General features: G+C 38.6%; 1 protein-coding gene and 1 long non-coding RNA gene across 2 annotated transcripts in view; both read left to right on the top strand.

Moving 5' to 3' along the window:
• Nucleotides 1–24,310, top strand: part of emilin1a (elastin microfibril interfacer 1a) — a 94,529-nt gene that overhangs the window by 11,713 nt on the left and 58,506 nt on the right. The gene's annotated exons all lie outside the window — the stretch shown is intronic.
• Nucleotides 6,391–22,611, top strand: LOC115414776 (uncharacterized). The gene is made up of 3 exons (XR_003934718.1): nt 6,391–6,401; nt 21,760–21,951; nt 22,581–22,611. It is a non-coding gene; the product is annotated as an uncharacterized LOC115414776 (long non-coding RNA).

The raw sequence follows: 24,310 nt of genomic DNA on the forward strand, positions 1-24,310 counted from the left end.
TCAAAAACCTTACATCTTCAGATTCCCTGAATAGTACTGAATCACGTTAGCTAGGCCACGCCCATTTCCGCCATGACTTTTTTCTGAGCAAAATTGCAAAATCTTTAAAACCTACTTTTTCGAACTCCGACTTGGGTTTTTTTTCTGATCTGCGTGAATTTTGGCACATACACTCTTCTCATGGGCCTGATCCAAAGTTATTACAAGAATTTTGTTCGGTTGCAAAATGCGCATATAATTAATGAACAAATTTCTGTAGCTAGCTACAAAAATGCTAACTCTTACATATCTCAGTCAAAGTAAATGCTATCAACACAAAATCTTAGATCCTTGGTTCTCATGTGACTGTGAGGGTATGAGCCGAATTTGGTGAATGTCTGCCGCTAGGGGGCGCTGCAAATATGGAAAATTGATATCTCCTAAACAGCTTGACCAATTTCTACAAAATTTGGGGGGCATGATGTAGGGCCCGACTTGAGGCCATATCTTGAAGGTGGGTGTGGCTGAACAATGTGGGCGTGGCTTATTACAAGTTAAACAACAAACATTTCCTACAGCTGAACTGTTCTGCTGAGGGCTGTGAAATTTATATGGACCCTATAGAATAGGACACAGATCTACCAGGGCAAAAACTGTGGATGTGCTCCACTAGGTGGCGCTATAACGGACAAATACGCATTTTTGCCTCTAACTTCCACATTTTAAATGACACATTAATAACCTTTACATCTTTGTATTCCTTGGATAGAGATGAGTCTTTTGACATAGGCCACGCCCACTTCCACTGCATATTTTTCTTTCTAAGTCGCTACATATCAAAAACATACTTTTTCAAACTCCTACTAGGGTTTAAGCCCCATTAGCTTCAAACTTTGCACAGACAATCTCCAGAGGCTTCTGATCTAAAGTTATCACAATCAGCTTGCTGCTGTAAAAAATGTGCTAGTTATGAATGAACAATTTTTTTGCTAGCTAAAAAACACATATTGTGGCATATCTTTGTCAAAATAAATGCTATCAACATCAAACTTTAGATCCTTGTTTTAGACGTCAACCAGAGGTTCTGTACCAAATTTGGTACAAATCGGACAATAGGGGGCGCTATAATATGAGAAATATCAAGTCACAAAAAAGTTCGTCCGATTCACGCGAAATTTGGTGAGTATGATGTGGGGTCACTCCTGAGACCAGCTGTAAAGTTTGGTAATGATTGATCAACGTGGGTGTAATTTATTACAACAAATCCCATTCCCACACATTCCTCCTTTTGCATTCCTAATGCATTGGTCCCATTCCAGTGAATGCAGGGAATCCGGCTCCAACTGTTCCTGCAGCCTAAAGCGTACATGGTAGAGCGCTGACATTTGGAGGGTTGGTCCAGACCCCTGCACGGAACTGAGACGCAAACAATTATATATGTCCACCAGCAGGGGGCCATAGAACCAAGGCATATGCATTTTGGTCTAGAACTCCCACACTGCATATCGCACAATAAAAAACCTCATATCCTCAGTTTTCCTGAATAGGGTTGAATCACATGGGCGTGGTCAGGCAGATTTGGGGGACAACTTTTTTTCCAGCAAAACTGCGAAAACTGGAAAATCTACTTTTTCAAACTCCTACTTGGGATTTTTTCCGATCTGCATGAATCTTGGCATGTACACTCTTCTCATAGACATGATACTAAGTTATCAAAAGGATTTTGTTCGGTCAAAAAATGTGAAATTTATCAATGAATAATTTTCTGTAGCTAGCTAAAAAATGTTAATTATTACAAATCTCAGACAAATTAAATTCTTTCAACCCCAAATATTAGATACTTGGTTGACATGTCACTGTGAGGGTATGAGCCGAATTTGATGAATGTTAGCCTCTATTGGGCGCTGCAAATATGTGAAATTTTTATCTCTGAAACGCCTTTACAGATTTCAATGAAATTTGGTGAGTATGATGTGGGGTCACTCCTGAGACCAGCTGTAAAGTTTGGTAGTGATTGGTCAACGTGAGTTTAATCTATTCCAACTAATCCCAGTCCCACACATTCCTCCTTCCACTCTACTGGTGCATTTGTCCCATTCCAGTGAATACAGCGGCTCAGACGGTGGAATACTAACTCCAACTGTAAACCCTTATGAACGGGGCCCAGCCTCCACCAGCTCAGCCCCAGACCCGCGTCCTTCAGGGACGACTTCCGTGGGCTCTGTGGGGCCTGGGGTCCGAGTGGGCGGGGAGGCTTGGCCCCCGTTCATAACTGCTCGCAGTTCTAGTTTTTATTAGTTTTTGTTTTCTTCTAAATGCTTGGTTTTAGTTTAGTCGTCTCTTTTCTCTTCTTCTCTGTCGTCGTATTCAAATAAATCCCAGACAGGACTCTGCTGCTTTCTCCCAACTTTAGTCTCCATGTTTCCAGGTAGAGTGGGGACCAGAAGACGACTGGAAACCACAAGTGACGGACCAAAAAGTGCCGCTAGATACAATTGCTCAAGTGAAATAAATCGATTTCGTATCAGTCTGACATTGACAAAGACGAAAACGAAGGGAATTTTATCCATAATTTCTATACGTTTTCGTCAGTTTCGTAAACACACAATACAGTTTCAGTTAGTTATGGTTTTTTTCTTTTAATTATAGTTTTTATTTATTTCAGTTAACGAAAATGTTTTTTCAATTCTAGTTTTTGTCATTTCATTAGTTTTTGTTAACGATAATAACCTTGGGGGAAACATGTCAAATTCATGGGGCCCAGCATTTGTGGGGGGGCCAAAGAGCAGAGGAGGGGGTCCAGTGGATACAGGCGAGAAGGTGTGAACATTTTGTGTAAAATCCGCTGAATAATAGAGGAATAAAAGTCGGGAGTCAGACATTGAAAGTATGTTAAGTTTCAATTTCGTTTCACGGCAGCATAAGTTAGAGTAGTTATGGACTGTACCCCCCCCCAACAGATCGACAGGATAGTGAATTTTATGGAGGGTCCACAACATTTACTTTTCATGGGGGCCCATAGTTGGTAGCGCTGCCCCTGCATTCCCCCAGTAAAGATGGTCTGAGTCCAGCACTTTTAGATACTGAACCTTTAAAATGAGGTCAATCCCAAACATGTGCAGCAGTAAAATGAAACATACACATTAAAGCAGCAGTAATACGATCCAAAAGCATCATATATCAGAGTAAAACACTAGTCGTTTTTACATTGACCCTCAAATTGTGTGAATATAAATTGCACATTAAAATTTGCCTAATGGAAAAACAACAATTTTGCCAAAACTCGCTTTCGCTTGCAAGAGATGGTTTTTCAGATGTAGCAAAATTTGTATATCACGCAAAAGTGCAACGGAAAGACCTTTTTCAATTCACTCTCCAGTTCAATTTTCAATTTTTTTCTAATTTCAATCAACATTTTTGCCCAACTAGAGTCACATGAACAAAAAAGATGGAAGTTGATGGACGTTACAACAAGAGCAGAAGAAGAGTTTAACCCCAACGTGTGTGTATGTGTGGACACAGCAGGAAACCACATCAGTTTAGAATTTAGTAGGAGACAGAGGAGGAACCAGCATTCTAGATTCAAAACAACAGAGAAATGTGAGTGTTTTCCAGGACCTAGAGGGCGCTAGGAGAGAAATATGAGTATATGTGTAAATAAACGTCATATTTATGTTCATCGACATGTTTATGGAATGACTTCTCACAATATCTCACGATAATAAATAAACAAATCATTGCATTTGGGATTTAATGGAAACACTGACATTACACACTTCTGTTTTTTTGACGTTTAGTAAATATCGGTAAAGTTTTGCACAGACGTCCAATGGAAAAGCGACTACTGACAGCTACCATTTTACTGGTCTACTTTTAACACTTAGATATGTGTACTTGTAGTGGGATATTTTCACAGTTTGATATTAGCATTAGCATTTGAGTAAAGGATGTGAATTCTGTATCGAACTCTAAGGCAGGGTTCTCAAACTCATGTTCTTTCAGGTTCCACATTCAGCCCGATTTGATCTGCAGTGGGCCGGACCAGTCAAATAATAACAGAATAACCTAGAAAGAATGACAACTGCAAATTTTTGTCTTTGTTTTAGTGCAAAAACCCCCCCATTAAATTATGAAAATACTTACTTTTAAAAACTATCCATGCAAAAAAGATGTGAATAACCTGAAAACACTGAAATTTCGAGAACAATAAGTGAACTTTTAGCAGTCTTCTGCCTCAACTTATCATTTGTCCATGTGCATTCTGGATCAGATCTACAAAGACGCTTATCACTGATGAACAGGAAGAAAAGAGTTCAAATTGTGCTGAATTTTCTTTAGACATTTCAGGTTCGTCATATTTGTTCAGGTTATTCATATTTTATTGGTACAGGATAGCTTGTTAATGTCAATATTTTCATAATTTAATGTTATTTTTTGCACTTTGAAATTGTCATTATTTATAGGCATAATGTAATATTTACCTCTGCCAGGAGGTATTGTGATCCCTTTGCTTTGTGTGCTTGTTTGTTTGTTTGTTTATTTGTTTGTTTTTTAGCTACTTTAGTGTAAAACTCTTCCACCCATCTTTCCCAGATCTTCCCCACAGATAGGCCTAGGCCCTGGGACCAACCCAGTCCATTTTGGTCCCAGTAGGCCAGAGTTCAAGGTCACAGCAAGGTCACAACATCTACAGTTTTCCATCTGTCATCACTGAGACATTTTCCAAAATTAATTTAAAAAATTCCAAACGACTCCGATTCTCCTCCAGTTGGATCCACCTGTAGCTTAGAACAGTCTCTTGTATCTGGAACTAAATTGTCCACATCCACTGTGGAATGTGGACTCTGTGGACATTTACACTGAACATTGAAAATCCCATTTCCCACACATTTAAAATTAGAACTCAACTAATATTGATGTGAATTGAATCTAATTGGACAGACACATGACTGGGACCAGATTCAGCTGTTTCTGCTGTATGGAACAACCTGGAAACTGTGGAATTTAAACAGAAAGAGTCGATCCACACATGCACAGCGTTCAGGGTGAAGGAGGGGGTTTGTGTTCTCTGAACACTTGTTTAATGTTATTTTTTGCACTTTCAAGTTTTCATTATTTATAGGCAAAATGTAATATTATTTCTTTCAAGTTAAACTGAGAAGAAAATATGGAGTCATTATTTTTTGTAGGTTATTCTGCTGTTATTTTACTTTTTGGTCTGTATGTGGAACCTGAACTAAAATGAGTTCCTCAGCCTTGACTGTGGAATTTTTGCAATTTGTAAATTCATCCCATGGGTCGGATTGGAACCTTTGGCAGGACACATTTGGCCCCCGGACCGCATGTTTGAGACCCCTGCTCTAAGGGAAGTATAGATGGATAGAAGAGAAATGACATTATTATGAGAAATCAGCTGATGTAATCATGACTGTGTTTCTGAGATGTGAGAAGTGAAGATAAGAGAGAGAATGAATGAAGTGAAAACTTTCAGATGGCACAATGAAGTAAGAAAGAACAACAATGGAGGCAACGGGTGAAAAAAAAAAAAAAAAGAGTTGTAAAAGTGAAAGAAAAGCCAGCGAGCGTGACGAGAGGGGATGAAGTGGAAGGTCTGGAGGAGGCAAAGGAAGAGAAAAGGCCGAGTGACAGAAAAGAGGACGGGGCCGGGGTCCTTAAACGCCTTCCCCCGCTGAAACCAGGAGAGACACACACACACACACACACACACACACACACACACATTGAACAGAAGAATGCGCTGGCCCGTGGCAGTGCGCTTTGCCCCTCTGACATCTGTTTGAACTCCATTGATGTGTTTTGACAGATGTGTGAAGTATTCCATAAGTGGTAAAGGCTGTTGGATGAGCCGAGGACATCCAACACGGGGTCTTAAAGGGGCTCAGGAGGACCCCGGAGCTGTCCGACACATCTCCTGCCAAAATGTCAGAGCTGCACGTCAGCCCGTCCACTCCTGACAGCCGCAGAGGAAAAGGGATGGAGGGGTGCGTTTGAAGACAGGCGCAGGTGGATTGGTTTTGGTTGACTTTGAAGGATCAGACGGTCGATGAACACTGGGTCGGACGGAGCAGACGCACAGGCGTACCCTCAGATCGGTCTGGCTTTCGTCACCCGTTCCCATGGCGTTGGAGTTTTCCACAGAGGGAACCATACTGGACTAAAGGCTCTTTTTCACTGCTGTATCATCATTACACAGTTTTTATTGTTTTGGATCACATTATGTAAAATGACAAATTAAAAACAATACTAATATTTGGGTGTAGCAATGCAAGCAAACATAGAGCCAATGGCATATGACAGGGGTGTCAAACTCATTCTAGTTCAGGGGTCACATAAATCTGTGTATCATTCGTTCGTGTCATATTCAATTGAGAATCCACAGACGGAAAACGAAAAAATGACTGGTTATTGCATTATTCATGAACAAATCAAAAATTAAAAAAAAAAGAGTGGCTTTTCATTTTTGCACAAATTAAAAATTGGAAATAATCAAATGGACCAAATGTGGGGTTTCATGTTGACATTTCTGATATCTGATGTGAAGTTCCTGACTTGTTGGTGTGTTGTTCTGGACAGTCGTGGGTTTGCTAGTTACCTCCGCCAGGAAGTATTATGATCACTTTGCTTTGTGTGTTTGTGTGCGTGTTTGTTTGTTAGCAAGATAACTCAAAAAGTTATGGACGGATTTTCATGAAATTTTCAGGAAAAGTTGATACTGGCACAAGGAGGAAATTATTAAATTTTGGTGGTGATGGGGGGAGGAGCGCGGGGCAGGTGGGGCATATCTGTCTTGGTGGAGGTCTGTGCTCTCCGAGTGCTTTTCTTCTGTTCTAATGCATCTGCGATCATGGAGAATTTGGTGTTATTCAGAAGCAGCAAATGTGTTAGTGTGAAGGAGGACGACATGACAACTGAAAACATGGTCCGGATCTGTTTAGTCTAACACAGTGGGTTCATGGTAGACAATCTAAGGAGAAGACACTTCACGGAACACTTGAAGAAGTCAGAAACTTCAGGGTCAAACCAAATCAGATTTCAAAAATGTGTCACTGTTTTCACGTTTGTGTGTAAACAGGGAAATGGAGATCTCAGACGGACGTCACAGTTTTGGTCAGAAATACATTTGCGTCACATGTGCGACGAACGGAAGTTTTGTTGTGATTCTTTCTGGATTCTGATATGTTAACGGGACTGGATCATCTCACCACACTGCCTTCTACAGGTTTGGCATGTTCTAGACAGTGTAGATATATGGGGCTGTGTAAACCAAGATTTGTCTGAAAACGGTCATGTGTACAAGGTTTTTTTTGGGTTTTTTTGACGAAGAGGGGGAAATATCCATTTTCCAAAATATCTGGATACATGTAAACACAGCCTCAGCCTCTGTTGTATTTTTATCTGCTCTGACGGTCACTGTCTCAGCCTCGGCTGTTCCAGTTACAACTAGAAAAGCACTCGGAGAGCGCAGACCTCCACCAATACAGATCTGTGCCCCCCACCCCAATCACCACCAAAATTTAATCATTTCTTCCTTGTACCAGTATTGACATTTCCTGAAAATTTCATGAAAATCCGTCCATAACTTTTTAAGTTATCTTGCTAACAGACCAACCAACAAACAAACAAACAAACAAACCCTGGTAAAACAGAACCTCCTCGGTGGAGGTAATTAGTCATAAATTCCCACTGTGTTGTGGCTGAGACTCATAATAGATAAGGTCGTGCTACCTGATCATCTTTAACATCTTGCACAACATGATGTCAGTTGGAATGAACTGGTCGAGACCAGCTTCCAAAAACAGGCACTGGTGTCCGAAGCAGAGTGAATGACACTGGTTGTTTTAAGCCCCCCCCCCCAAAGAAAAAAAAAAAAGAAAGAAAAACAGCAGTGGGTGTTTTTGGGCTGCATGGACAGGACAGTGTGTGTTGTCAGTTGTTCAAAGTGAACAAAAATAACAGTGCTTTATCACAGTTACAGTAGGACGGTGTAAAAAGTCCATCCTGTTGGTCCTGGTAGACCTTTTTCTGTTCCAACACACGACATGACACACTTTAAACAGATCCGCTGGATCCAACATAATCTGACTGATGTCATGTGGTCTGAAACCACCATTTAATCCCTTCTCAGACAAAACTGCAATTCCAACATTGTGGGAAATTTTATAGAAAGCTCCTTTTTTTTTTAACCCCCCTTCACCCCCCCTCCACACACACACATGCATAAAGACAGAAACAGAAGAACCTCTGAAGGACAAGTATAACTTAAAATCAAGGACCAATTATACGGTCATAATGAGTGTGTTTTGTGTGTGTGTGTGTGTGTGTGTGTGTGTGTGTGTGTCAAGGTTATTATCATTAACAAAAACCAGTGATGAAAGTGAGGAAAAAAAAAAAAAAAAACTTTTCTGAGCATTTCATTCTGAAATATTCCCATTTATCCAAACTGTTTCCTTATTCTACATAATCTGTGGTGGACACAGACATTTAATATCATATTAATTACACAGTACAGAAGACAAAGGAATAACGTATGCCTGTCCACAGCACGGCGGTGGTGAAATACTACAACCTACTGAACGACTTCAATGAGGAACAGACCTGTTTGCTTGTCTTCCAGACGGACTGCGACAGAAAATCACCATTTCTCTCAGATTCCTGGAGCCAGGACCTCTTGAACTCCTTTTGGATTCCTGCCTCACACTTCAGTTCGTCCCCACGCTGAAGGACCAGGAATTCTGACAGGATTTCACACAATATTTACACCAAATACATTGGCAGTAAAATACTCAAAGCGAATCCGCCATCTTGTCTCCAGAGGTGCGAAACAGACCATGTGTCATCAACGGACCAATCAGAGCCGTCGATACAAGTTCCGTGTTGTAAACGAGCATCTCATTGGTCGAGACAAATGGAGAAGAAAGCAATATGGCCGCGCCCATGAGACGGACCCAAATAAACATAATTTACACTTTTTGGAGCAATTTATGTGAATTTTCCTGCTGAAATGTTGCCAAACCAGATGGAAATGATCCAGACATGTTTAATTTACCGGAACATATGCTCAGTTTTTGGAAAAAACGGATTTCCATCAAAAACCGGAACACTTTCATCACTGGAAAACTAATGAAATGACAAAAAGTAGAATTGTAAAAATATTTTCGTTAACTGAAATAAATAAAAACTACAATTAAAAGAAAAAAACATTAACTAACTGAAACTGTATTGTGTGTTTACAAAATTAACTAAAACGCATAAAAATTATGGATAAAATTCCCTTCATTTTCGTCTTTGTCAGTGTCGGATTGATACAAAATCGATTTATTTCCCTCAACCATTTATATCTGCTACGACACTTTTTGCTCCGTCACTTGTGTTCACTTGTGGTTTCCAGTCGTCTTCTGGTCCCCACTCTACCTGGAAACATGGAGACTAAAGCAGCAGAGTCCTGTCTGGGATTGATTTGAATAGGAGCACAGAGAAGAAGAGAAAAGAGACCACTGAACTACAACTGAACTACAACTGAACTACAACTGAACTACAACTGAGCATTTAGAAAAAAAATGAAAACTAATAAAAACTAGCAAACCTGCCCACTTTTTTTTCTTTCTTTCATTTGTTCTATATTTGACTAAAAATCTTGGATTACTATCTTCTTTCCATTTGACAGGTGGAAACTGAATTGGACCCATAAGGGAAGTTTTGTATAAATTGCTTTTCCAAATAAACAAAGAATTAAAACAAAACAAAACAAAAAACAAACTCACAAACCTGCCCTAAAAACGAATGAAAACAAACTGAACTCGAGGGGGAAAAAAAAGTCAAAACTAAATAAAACTAAACTATAATTAAAAATCCAAAACTATTAGAACCTTGGTGTGTGTGTATGTGTGCATGTGTATGTGTGTGTGTGTGTGCGTGTGTGTGTGTGCATGTGTATGTGTGTATATGTGTATGTGTGCATGTGTATGTGTGTGTGTATATGTGTGTGTGTGCATGTGTGTGTGTATATGTGTGTGTGTGTATGTGTGCATGTGTATGTGTGTGTGTGTATATGTGTGTGTGTGCATGTGTGTGTGTGTGTGTGTGTGTGTGTGTGATGAACACAAACTGGCTGGTTTTTCTTGGGCAGTCTCAGCAGTTCTTGAGTTCTTTGGCAGACTTGTATTTATAAAGATGAGGAGTAAAAGAGGAATGAGGAAGGGACCGACGGGGGGGGTGAGGAGTGGAGGCAGATGGAGGTCAGCCTGACCTCAGCAGGAAAACAACAGGAAGGGGGAGGGGCTTATGTGATAACCTTTTATTTTCCTCACACAACTGTTTGTAAGATGAGTGGGGTGGTCCACTGGTGGAGTCCAGTCCGACCTGTGGACGTCTGGGGTGGATGTGATGGAACCGCTGGTGTGGTGGAGGGTTTAGTGCAGGGGTTTCCAAAGGGGGGGGTCATCAACGAAGCAACAGAGGTGAATACGACAGATTGACGACAGTAATGTGACACTTTTGGATTGAACGTAGAGAGTTTGTCATATTATATTTGAGGAGTACAGGAAGTACTTTTATTTTGGAAGAACCAAGCTCCGAACACCGGGACGTAAGACACAACTAAATACCAACAGACACATAAGGCATGGGTCAGCCTACAGGTTGGACTAATGCTGTCACAGTCATTTATATAGTAATTATATATTTTTATATAATTAATAAAAAACATTAAAAGGCCAATAAACGCTGTCGTGTTCTCTATAGTTATTGTATGTGTGTCATTCTGCTGCTGCTACACTGGAATTAGACAGTTTGGGAGAAATAAAGTCTGTCCATCCACCCGTCCGTCCATCCATCCATCCATCCATCCATCCAAATGTACCATTTTGTTGCTGTCGGGTGGAAACCTCTTATGTTCAAACTGGTTATTTTTCAGGAAACTGGAAACATGGTGTATATTCTGAATAAATGAATAAAGTAAAGTTATGTAGTCATGAGCCATTTTCAACAATTTTCATTGGTTAAATATTTCTAAAACCGTCAGACCAACATGAAGACTGACCAACGGTATAATAAAAAAAATAAAAAATAAAAAAATAAAAATGGACTTACCAGGTTTCTTCCCAAAAGCAACGATTTGTTTTTTGTAATGACAAAAAAAAAAAAAAAAGCATTACAGTTCTTCCCATGAGCCTTTTCATAACTTTAACCAACATGTTTTTGTGCCTAATTTACCAAACCTCAGCCACATCCTAAACACAGGAGTGAACATTTTTTAAAACATGATGATGGGCAGATGATCTGACAGGAAGGGGAATGTTTGAGGTGTGGTCCTCCTGAACTCAAGATAAAGAAAGAATCTGTACTATTTAAAATCAGTGTCCGAAGTCTCTGAGGGTTCTGGCTGAATGGAGGAAAATCCGTTTGTGTGTGAGTGAAGCAGAAAACTGAGGTCTGGGTAAAGATTCAGTCCAATAAGTATCAGTGTGTTTTTACTTATTTTGAAGACAGAGGTTTGTATAAATATGGATCGGATCAGTGGTGATCGCACCGGTGGAGCCCGGTACCAGGATCCAAACCAACCTCAGAGACCAGGCACTGACTCTGCTCACTGTTTTGACTGGTGGTTCTGTCTGTGGATCCTGTAGATCCTGACCAGTGGTATTTAGCTTATCGGGGTCTTTTCAGGTCTTCAGATACATTCTGGCAAACGCAGAAGCCCAAACTGATAGAACGTAACTGCTGAGGAGTCTTTGGAAAGAATTACTCATACAGATGTAGTGGAATTCGCTAATGCATGCATTGATAGGGTTAATTGTCAGTCATTTAGCTTCTTTTAATAATAGCTACTGAGCAATTTAGTGAAGTGTAATTATTCCAGTGGCGCTGATGCAGACTGTGGTTGGATAGTCCTCTGTAGTGGTGGCTTTTATTCTACCCCCACAAGCCCCAGAGGGTGGGGGGGGGTGTGGATATACCACGAATTCCGTGTGTCCGTCTATCCCAGATCTTTGTCCATCCCATTTCTCTGACACTGTTCACCTGATTCTTTTCAAATTTGACACACATGTTCTTTACCCCTTGGAGAGGTGGAGTCCACAGTTTGATGGCTCAATTTCAGCCTTTGGATTTTCTTTACAAATATTTGAACATTTCTATTCTATTCACCTGATTCTTTTCAAATTTGACACACATGCTCTTTAACCCTCAAATGCCGCATTTCCATTAACCAGCTCGGCTCGGCTCCATTCGGTATTCCTGGAGACCGTTTCCATTACAAGATACTACTGACTTTACAGTACCTGGTCGTCATAGCAATGTGGCACGTTATTTCTGTGTCGTCTGTTCAGAGAGTTGCTGAAAACTCGCTCGTTGCATGTTGTCTCGTCTGAATTTTTACATCAGCCACCTAAGACTGAATCTCCTGGACCGACCATGGTGTACTTTTGGGCTGTTATCATGTGGATTAATGTACCGACATATTTACTGTCCACTTCCACATCTGTTTTTTGTAAAACGGCGGGTCACAGAGAAAACTGTCTGACCAATCAGTGGTCTGCAGTGTGTCCACGTCATGTTTGAGGATCTGGTCCCCAGTCCTGGAACCTCGGCGGAGGTGATACTAAAAAAGTAGTACCAGGTACCAGATTCCAGGTCCTTTTTCATAATGGAAATGCAAAAAGTCTGAGTCGAGTCGAGTCAAGTCAAGCCGATACCACGCAGTGGAAACGGGGCAAAAGATCTGCAGTCCACAGTTTGATGGCTGAATTTAAATTTTTGGATTAAAGTTGACACACGTTCTTTCCATGTGCCTAGAGCTGCACAGTATATCGTTTGAGCATCATCATCGCAATGTACATGTGCGCAATAGTCACATCGCAGGTCCTGCAATGTAGGAGGTAAATGAACGCAACGTGTTCTGATCTAAGTTCATCCTGGGTACCTGACACACACTGCACACAGCCATCCACCAATCACAAGCATTCTTAATCAGTTTGTCGAAGCAGACCACGCCCCCTGCACACGGTGTGAGACGCCGGTAACAACATTAAAAAATGAGCCATGAACGAGAGAAAATCACCAAAAATGAAGACTTGGTGCCAAAAAGAAAAACGACGTCCGTTATTTGAAATTATTTCAGCGACAGAAGGATGAAACTGAAACACGTGTTCTGTGTCCACTGTGCCTTCATTCATCTGTCGCCACAACGAGAGCTAACACAACTAATTTCTTTGACCATTTACGTCGGCACCACACAGCTGTTTATCCTCCTGAGTATTTTTTCATATCACAATATATATCGCACAGTTAAAAAAAATCGCAATGTCAGTTTTTTCCAATATTGTGCAGCCTTACATGTGCTGTTCTATAAATTTTTGCTTTTTTTCATTTTTAAAGCTTTTGAAAAGATTGAATGTTAAGACTCCAAATGAATCCCTGGGTGGTCAGGGTATCAGTGGGGGGGGGGGGGGGGCAAAGTGTTGTTTGACCGGGTGGGGGGTGGGGTATTACTTAGCTCTGTTTACTGTTTCACTTGTTTCTTACATTTGTTTTGTTTCTCTACAAAGTTAACATTAGGTTAAGTTCAAGTTGGAGCTGAACTACATAGTAAAATATTGTAAATTTGTAAAATATTCTCTACAATCATATATTGTATAGATTTAAATAATAATGAGGATGGATCTGAAGAACTGGCTGACAGACTTGATGATTGACAGGTATCTCAGTGTGGAACGTCTGAGGCTTTACCTTATGGATATGCTAATGTTTTCTGACCCTGAAAGGCTTCATCAGGGCATGAACATGTAGACGAAGTGTTAAAGTAATACACTGTAGTTTCAGTTCCTATTTCAGTGGCTGGTCTGTCCAAACTGACAGCAGGTGTGCAGCAGTCGGACTGGAACAGAGCTGCGCTGTTGTCGAACCATTCAAACCCACTTCATCTGTGTGATTTTCTACTTTCTGCTAATTAGGGCAGTAAACAAATCTCCTTATATATGCTAATGTAAATGTGGGAAAAGGAATCCAATCCAGTCACAGCCATTGTATACGAATTACCCTACTTCCCAGCATGCATTGCTTTTTAAATAGCCTTCTTTAGATAAATTGTTTAGATAAATTTCACAGAAAACTCTGTCCTCTTTCAGACGTCCTCTCACAGGGACAAATAAAACTATTAACCCTTTCATGCACAGCGGTCACTCCAGAGGACAGTTCTTCTCCAGCTGTTCTCTTGTATTTTCATGGGTTTGGTTGTTCTAGTTCCACATCAGCCGACACAGTGGACGCTTGTGCATCATCTCATACACTGACACTACTCGCTTTTCCATTGACCCTCAAATTGCGTGAATATAACTTGCGGATGAAAATTTACCCTAATGGAAAAACGACAATTTTGCCAAAACTCTCAAGGTTTTTGCGCTGGCAGTAGCTGGTTTTTCTGGTGTAGCGTAATTGGTATACCACGCAAAACTGCAATGGAAAGACCTTTTTCAGCAACTAGAGTCACATGGATAAAAAAACACAAAACTGGATGTTGACGGACGTTTTAACAAGCGAAGAAGAAGAGTTTTAAAAGAAACGTGTCGTATGTGTGGACACACCAGGAAACTGAATCAATTTTTTATTTAATATGAGATAGAGGGGTAATATATAATCATAATAATGTTATAACATGTTATTTATGTTCGTCACCATGTTTTTGGAATGACTTCTTGTGTCATCTCACGATAATAAATAAATAAATCATCGCATTTGTGATTTAGTGGAAAAACCAACATCATGCACTTCTGTTTTGTTGACATTTAGTAAATATTGGTAAAGTTTCGCACATGTGTCCGGTGGAAAAGCAGCTATTCATTCCATTGCTGTAACTTTGCTGTTCTTGATAAACCTGATCTGCACTGACATGTTTGAGTGTAAATTAATTGCTAGACTGTAATGAACAGTTTTCTTAAACATTTTTTTTTTTTTGCATATTATCTCCATGATGTGAGTAATAACTAGTATGAGAGGATGTTAAAATGTGAGAAAAAAATCAGATTAGCTGCATTAAAAATGTTTTTATTTCCTAATTTTCACACAGTAGATCATTTTCTGATATCAGGTTTTAAATTCTTTGCTTCAAAAATTAAAGCTGAGTGGATATTTTTGTAACTCCATAAAAAATAGGTTCATTAAAAAAAATTTCAATCACATTGTTTTTGTCATGCCTAAAGAGGACTAAAAACACTCAGGAAAAAAAATCTTGACTAAGGTTGCCATAACTCATGCATCAGAGGGTTAACCTCCTCTCAGCAGATATAGAATAAATGGGATGACGTTCAGGGTTTTGTTCTAACTTTTAAAGTTGAACCCAGCTGTAAATGTGTCCTGTTAGGGCTAACTCTGTGTTCAGTAGACCTGTTTTACACACACACGTTTCCATAAATGGTTAAAATTCAAGTGAGTCACAAAAATCCCTCTGCAGACCCCGAATACTGACGTATATGAGCAATAACGCTAAAGTACGGTGGACGTTCTCTATATATCTTTTTTTGAGCGCCAGGCTAAACAATCACAGAGGAGTTTACACAGACGCTCTGTCCCTAAATGTTGGGTCGAGTCCAAAAAGGAGAATGGCCTGAGTGTGTGGAGTCAAACTGGATTTAACTGCACAACAGTGAGGGTCGAACAGTTAGGGTTTTTCAGTATACTTTAGTTTTATTTAGTTTTGACCTTTTTTTTCTCTAATTCACACTGTAAAAAAAATTAAGTTCATTTTACAGAGTTTTCCTGTATTTTTAAGATACAGGAAAATATCAGTGAAATGACAAAAACAGACTGTGATTTAACATGTCAAATGGAAAATAACAGGAAAAAACTGTAACTGTGAATAACCATAAAATTTCCATTTAAAAAAAAAAAAAAAAAATTTTCTTTTTTCACAGAAAAATACTGATAAAATACATTTGCAAATGTATCAGAATTTCACAAATATTTCTTTTCTATTTATGAGATTAAACTGTTTAATAAAAGTTTATTACTGTAAAAAATAATAAAACGAAATAAAATGACTGACAATTAACGATAACAGAAGTATTAGTTCTGTCAGTTGAACCAGACTTGTTTGTTCATTGACAAATATCTTGTGTAATTACAGGAGGTTTCACAACAAAAATGTTGAATAAATGTATTTTTGTGAATGTATAACATGTATAAGCACTGATAAACTGTCCAAATACAGTTTTTATCAGTGGATTGGACAACTGAGTCTCACTGAAAATTATACATATACATATATATATATATATATATATATATATATATATATATATATATATATGTAGTTTGAGTGTTTTAATACATGTAAATATTCTTTATTAAACATTAAAAAGTAAAAAAAAATTATGCAAAATCTCATGTAAAGTTAGGACAAAAAACTATTTTAATTATGGAAAATTACCGTATTTTTATGAGATGGTTATTTTCTGTTATTTTACAGGATTTTTTCGGCACCCCTGCTGCTGGAATAATACCGTTTTTTTTTTTACAGTACAGTTAGTTTTAATTAGTTTTTAGAGCAGGTTGCTAGTTTTTATTAGTTTTTGTTATTTTCTAAATGCGTAGTTACCTCCGCCAAGGAGGTTCTGTTTTTGCAGGCGTTGGTTTGTTTGTCTGTCTGTCTTTTAGCAAGATAATTTAAAAAGTTATGGACGGATTTGGATGAAATTTTCAGGAAATGTTGATACTGGCACAAGGAACAAATGATTAAATTTTGGTGGTAATCGGGGGGGGGGGGGGGGGGGGGGCACTGATCTGCCTTGGTGGAGGTCTGCGCTCTATGAGTGCTTTTCTAGTTCCAGACTCAGAGTCTGGGCCAAGGTTCGAATAGTTTTGGATTTTTCATTACAGTTTAGTTTTATTTAGTTTGGACTTTTTTTTCTCTAATTCAGTTCATTTTAATTAGTTTTTAGAGCAGGGTTGCTAGTTTTTATTAGTTTTTGTTTTCTTCTAAATGCTTAGTTTTAGTTTAGTTTTAAATTAAATTCTTTAATTAAGTAAAAAAAAAAAATCCTGAAGTAAGCAAAAAAAATCTTGAATTAATTTAAAAAAAAACACAAAACTCTTAATATAAGCAAAAAAAACCCTTGAATTAAGCAAAAGAAAATCTTTAAGTAAAAAAAAATCTTGAATTTAATAAAATAAACAACAACTCTTGAATTAAGCAATTAATTTTTATCAATTTTAGTTTTTTAAAAAAAAATATCTTTTCTTCTCCGTCGTTGTATTCAAATCAGTCCCAGACAGGACTCTGCTGCTTTAGTCTCCATGTTTCCAGGTAGAGTTCGGACCAGAAGACGACTGGAAACCACAAGTGAACACAAGTGACGGAGCATTAAATATCGAGGGAAATAAATCGATTTCATATCAATCCGACATTGACAAAAGATGAAAACGAAGGGAATTTTATCTATAATTTTTATACTTCTTAGTTTTGTTTTGTTTTTCTTTTAATTATAGTTTTTATTTATTTCCGTTAACAAAACTGTTTTTACACTTGTAGTTTTCATCATTTCGTTAGTTTTCGTTAACGGTAATAACCTTCCAGCAGAGGTTCGGGCAGAATGTGCAGGTCTGAAGTCGGGTGTGTGTGTCAGCGTGCGACCGCTCAAGTGTGAATGAGTGCATCCAGTGTGTGTGTTGTGTTCTGTGACAGTCTGTGTGCTTTAGCCTGTGTTTGCCAGAGTATACCTTTACAAGGACGTCAGGGGGGGGGGCTTGACCTCCAGGTCACAGTTCAAACGTGGAGGGAACGCCCCTTTCATGGAACTCATTCAGGACGCTGTCAGAGCCTTCACTTGAAACTAAATGAAAGATCCGTGGACAAAAGGCACCAGCAAGTGTTTTCTTTGTTTAAGAATTAAATCCCAGCTCCGCTTTTCCTTCTTTTACTCCCTCTTCCTCCCACTCCAAGGTTCGAATAGTTTTGGATTTTTCATTCTAGTTTACTTTTATTTAGTTTGGACTTTTTTTTCTCTAATTCAGTTGGTTTTAATTCGTTTTTAGAGCAGGTTTACTAGTTTTTATTAGTTTGTTGTTGTTTTTTTAAATGCTTAGTTTTCATTTAGTTTAGTGTTTTTTTAAATGTCTTTTATCTTCCTCGTTGTCGTTTTCACATAAATCCCATACAGGACTCTGCTGCTTTCTCCCAACTTTAGTTTCCCTGTTGTTGGACCAGAAGACGACTCTAAACGACAAGTAACGAGAAGTGTCGGACCATTAAATATCATATGGTGCCGCTAGCTAAAATTGCTAGAGTAAAATAAATCGCTTTCATATCAATCCGACGTTGACAAAGACGAAAACGAAGGGAATTTAATCCATAGTTTTTATACATTTTAGTTAGTTTTGTGAGTACACAATTAGGGCTGTAAGAAAATATCAGTTCCACAATATATCGCGATATTTCATTTCACAGTACTGTATCGATATTAAAAAGTACTGCATTGATATTTTTAGGTATTTATTCAAATACAGATATGGTGGAGGTTCATTTTTTGTTTTTTCTGTTTCTTTACATTTTTTGGGAATCCTGCAATCTCTTTTATTTATATATTCACAAGAATATTTTTCTCTGTTGTATGTAAACTAAAAAAGTCATTTATTAAATCAATGTTAAAACTGTATTCATCCAAATCCTGCATTTTGAGTTTTTATAGAGAAAAGTTTTGTGATGTAACATTAGATCCTATTCTGATCAAACACAAGTTTGTTTAGTTTTAGAGCAGGGGTCTCAAACATGCGGCCCAGGGGCCAAATGCGACCCCCCAAAGGTTCCAATGCGGCCCCAGGGATGAATTAGCAAAGTGTAAAAATTCATGTCAAACTCATGTTAGTTCAGGTTCCACATCCAAACCAATATGATCTCCAGTAAAATAATAACAGCAGAAGAACCGACAAAAAATAATGACTCCATATTTTCTTCTCGGTTTGATGTTAAAAAAAATTGTATTTCATTATGTCTGTAAATAATGACAACTTGAAATTTTCGTCTTTGTTTTTAGTGTAAAATATAACATTAAATTATGAAAATATTTACATTTCCAAACTATCCGGTAACAATAAAATGTGAATAACCTGAACAAATATGAACAACCTGAAATGACTAAAGAAATTTAAGCAGAATTTTAACAATTTCCTCCCTGTTACTAAGTGTTCAGTGTTTTTGTAGTTGAGGCATAATATTGTTAAAATTGCACTTATTTTTCTAAAGAAATTTCATTTTTTTCAGGTTATTCATGTCTTTTTTGTTTGGATAGTTTATAAAAGTAAGTATTTTCATAATTTGATTGGTTTTTTTGCACTAAAACAAAGACAAAAATTTGGAGTAGTGATTATCTACAGATTATTCTGTTATTATTTTACTGGTCCGGTCCACTGCAGATCAGATCAGGCTGAATGTGGAACCTGAAAGAACAGGAGTTTGAGAGCCCTGGTTTGGTGCATATTTCTGGTGTAATTACATTTTCCAAGAAATAATCATTTAAAAAAAAGAAATAAAACAACCAAAACATATTGCCTTGTTAACAGTATTGTGATATATCGTGATACATCATATTGTGATCCTAGTATTGTGATGTGTATTGTATCGCCAGATTCTTGCCAGTGCACAGCCCCAGACACAATACAGTTTCAGTTAGTTATTGTTCCTTCTTTTAATTATAGTTTTTATTTATTTCAGTAAATGAAAATGTTCTTTCAGTTCTAGTTTTGGTCATTTCGTTAGTGTTCGTTACTGGTCATAACCTTGTCCCACCCCCTCTCTGCGTCAGTTGTGTTTGTATGAATCCCAGCTCTAACAGCGGTCCTCCTCTGCAGGGCTCATGTACAGACGCAGTGGTCTAAAATGACCCTGCTATGTGTGGGCTGAATGTCCGACTGCTGCTTCCTGCTCGTCTTTGAAGGCTCTGTCTGCTGTTTTACACCCAGGCATTTTACTGGGGAATAAAACGATGCTCAGACAGGTGCAAGAGTTCCACTCACGCTGAGTTATGGCTCAGTAAATAAAAACAAGATGCACACAATGGAGGTTTCACTGGAACACAAGTCATGAAGACATTGTTTGTGAGAAAGTGTAGGCTTGTAACAGTGTGTAGCCTTGTTTCCTGTGTCTGCAGGGGGTTTATTTTATCAGATGTGTGGAAAAGCCCCATATATGGTCACTCACTCTCTCTGGCTTTTATGACTCCAAAAACAAAAGTGAAGGACACATTTTCAGCTTACAGTTTTGTCTGTCCTCTTACACAGACTCCTATGAAACGTTTCTAGTAAATTATTCTTCCACTAACTGTCCCAGATCCTGTCGGCTGTATCTTCAGTCTCCCTCAGTTCCAACCAGGGCCAAACTATTGCGGTTTGAAACTGAAGACACGATGGAAGTGTAATACCACGGACTAGACTGCTGGATGTTGGCTCCGTAAAAGCCTGTCTGCATTATTTGTGAGTCTCTCAACAAATACCAGGCTACAGAAAAAAGCCTTTTTCCTCAGGAGTCAGTTTTTTTTGGATCATCCACTAAGTACACTGGTGCTCCTGTAGTGAGGTTCCCCCCATTTTAGAAGCATTTAAGGCTAATTGAAGGCTGTCATATCTACCATGGGGATTTTGATTGGCAGGAGTGATTGACAGCTCACTTACCTGCTTGACTGATTTAGATTGATTTGATTTGAGTTCATTTGTGTTTTTAACAAGTGCAGTTTAAATACAAATACGATCATCTAACCTCCTCAGACCCAGCTGTGGGTTTTCTGGGGTTTTTCTATGGGTTTCACAACTTTATACAAAAAAAAAAGAAAGAAAACTGTCCACCACAAGGGACATCCCATAAAAATTTAAAAAACTGCATTAGGTGCTAGAAGCGAATGTAAAAATTCACAATTCAATTAATCGACTCGAATTGATTGAAGGGAAATATTCTATTGCAGTTTTCCTGAATTGAAGCTTCTCTGTGCGTCACAATAAGCGTCTGTGTGAAACACAACAGTGGAACCAATGTTTAACAGCAGAGAAATGAAGGAAACAAAGTTTAGATTCAGGAGAACTGTGGTTGAATGACTTTTTTTTGGATCACTTTGAGTTGATTAATTGGTTGCAGCTCTATTTAACTATTTACTAACACATCTGTGTTTGAGCTGGACTTAAAATCATTCTCTTTCCTGACAGGCAGCCTTAGTTTTGGTCCCATTTCACAGAAATTTGTCATGGACATGTATCATTAGAGACTGATCTCATTCAAAAGGCGCTTTCAGAAACAGAAGTTCTAAGAACACAGTTCCTCAAATTTCGTTCTAGGAACTACTCTTCCCCCAGGGGAACTGTTTTGTTTTGCATCCACACTGGCACTAAAGGACCATGGTAGGGACTGGTGTGATGCAAACATCTGCAACCTGGACGATCGGGATGGGAGCCCCCCCCCCGCCCAGCTGAACCAATGAAATGTGTTACAGTTTTGAAAAATATACAAAATGTAAAAATGACATGGAAATACTAGTACAAATGTACTGAAATGAAATCTAGTGACATTGTGGTGATTTAAGGGAAATGGAGCCAATGGTGTAAATACAGCAGAGACATGGATGAAAGTGTCCCAGTGCAGCCGTTCAGTTACAGACAGACTGGTGTTCTGAGGAAGTCTGTTCTCTGGGACTGTTCTTACCAGGACCATACTCTCCGAGTTCACTAGACCGTACTATCTTCTTCTTGATATTAAGAAATGGCAACAGTTGCTTTTAAAAATTGTAGCGTTGCAAGAAGCAGAAATCTGGCAATGGGCGTGGCCTGAGTTCTACCAATCAGCGAACACCTTCGTCATATGAGTTCTGATGGAACCATTGAACAGACCCTGCCTGGGAGTAGGCGCTAAAGTGGTTATAGGAACTGTGGTTCATGGTTCCAAGTTCTAATACTGTCCGAATGTGTGAAAAAAGGGCCTAGGTCAGTGTTTTTCAACCTTGGGGTCAGGACCCCACGTGGGGTCACCTGAAATTCAAATGGGGTCGCCTGAAATTCAAATGGGGTCGCCTGAAATTTCTAGTAATTGATTTAAAAACAAACAAAGACTTACTAATAAAAAAACATATGGTGAGTTGAGAAAGACAATCCCAATACAAAAAAAAACAAAAACATGACAAACTGAGTGTGAAACTGCAGCACTGTGGTTCTGTTTCTGTGTCAGATGTTCACTGTGGTCAGTTCCAGATGCTGCAGATCTTTCATAATTCATAGTTTCAGTTCTTGTTTGTTCAGTATTAATTGTCCTCCTTGTAAATCACAGCTGGACTGACTGGACAGATCCTGACCAAGGAAAATCCCATTGTCCCTTTGTGCAGTAATCTACACCTGGATTTACTGCCTCTGTCCACAATAATAGACATTATATAGACTAAATGTCCTCTAAAATTAACCTGGATTTGAAACAGAGGATAGAAAACTATTACAGGATCAAAAAGAAATTAATTTTAGCAAAAATAAAAATGTCTCCGTGTTGAATGTGTGGGGTTGCCAGAAATTTGTGATGTTAAAATGGAGTCATGAGACAAAAAAGGTTGGAACCACTGGACTAGGTCCTGAAAAAGTTACAGGAACTGCAAAAAGTCCTGACAGTGCGAAAGGGCCTTATTTCACACCAGTTCTTATGGCATTTGGTGTGCAATACCTGCACATTTTCAACCTTTCGCGTGTTATTCAACGCCATTTGATTACGTGTGAATGTTTGCCAAGATCTCTGATTCACATTAACCCTTAACCCTAACCCTTAACCCTTAACCCTAACCCTTAACCCTAATTCGAACCCTCAGTGTGTGGTATTTAACGCATGGATTCAGGTTGGATAGGGGCTAATAAGAGCATGAACATACACATGGAAAGCCTATAATGTGTACAGATAATACGCCAATTAAAAGTGCTGTGTATGTTTACATAAGTAATGATATCACATTGATCGTTAAGGTTTCAGTGGTGCATTATGTGTTAGCTAACCTGCTAACTGCAGCACATCAAAAATGAAGCTAACGTGGACGTATGAGTGCTGAGACTGGCTCCCATTTAAAGCCCTGACTCACATATACTCACACTGATGTCTCTAAAAATACTAAGTCAGTATTTTTTTCAGGATTCATTTTGGTCTCATCTATTTATTTCATGTATTTATTTATTTTATTTGCCTCTGATGTCGGCCATGTTGGCCTTTGACTGACAGGTCTGTATGATCTCTGCATGATAATAATAATAAATTACATTTATAAAGCACTTTTCATTCAACAGAGTCTCAAAGTGTTACAGAGAAAAGAAAGTCCAATAATAAAAAATAAAATACTATATTGAAAATAAAATACTAAATAAATCAAACAAAGCGTCATGGTGGCCATGTCTGTCCAAACACAAATGTCCTCAGTCCTGTTTGAAGGAGTCCAGTGACTGTGGAGCTCTGAGGTGGTCGGGGTGGGGGTGGGGGGGCAGTTGGTGCTGTGGGACTGGAGGCTTTGGGTGGATGTGTGAGGGGGGAGGAGGTCCTTGAGGTAGTGGGGGGGGTGTTTCCATGGATGCACTTGAAGGTAATGAGGGCTGTTTTGTAGTTGATTCTGAAGGAGACAGGGAGCCAGTGGAGGTTCTGGAAACTGGACTGATGTGTTCCTGTTTATGAGGTTCAAAACCCTGTCAAACAATCTCCTTCTTTTCATATATTTAAAAAGCGTCTTAACCAAGGTTCTAATAGTTTTTCATTATAGTTTAGTTTTATTTAGTTTTGACTTTTGTCTCTAATTCAGTTCGTTTCAGTTCAGGTTTGATAGTTTTTATTAGTTTTCGTTATTTTCTAAATGCTTAGTTTTAGTTTAGTTTTAGGTTTTTTGTTATATCTTTTCTCTTCTTCTCTGTCGTCGTATTCAAATCAATCCCAGACAGGACTCTGCTGCTTTAGTCTCCATGTTTCCAGGTAGAGTGGGGACCAGAAGACGACTGGAAACCACAAGTGAACACAAGTGATGGACCCTTAAACATCAAACGGTGCCAGCAGCTAAAATTGCTTAAGGGAAATAAACTGATTTCATATCAATCCGACATTGACAAAGACGAAAACGAAGGGAATTTTATCCATAATTTGTATCTGTTTTAGTTAGTTTTGTAAGCACACAATACAGTTTCAGTTAGTTATTGTTTTTTTTCCTTTAATTATAGTTTTTATTTATTTCAGTTAACGAAAATGTTTTTACAATTCTAGTTTTCGTCATTTCGTTGGTTTTCTTTAACGATAATAACCTTGGTCTTAACCTCCTGAGACCCAGCAATGCATTTT

The sequence above is a fragment of the Sphaeramia orbicularis genome, chromosome 24 (genome assembly GCF_902148855.1).
Source record: "Sphaeramia orbicularis chromosome 24, fSphaOr1.1, whole genome shotgun sequence".
Classification (NCBI taxonomy): Eukaryota; Metazoa; Chordata; class Actinopteri; order Kurtiformes; family Apogonidae; genus Sphaeramia; species Sphaeramia orbicularis.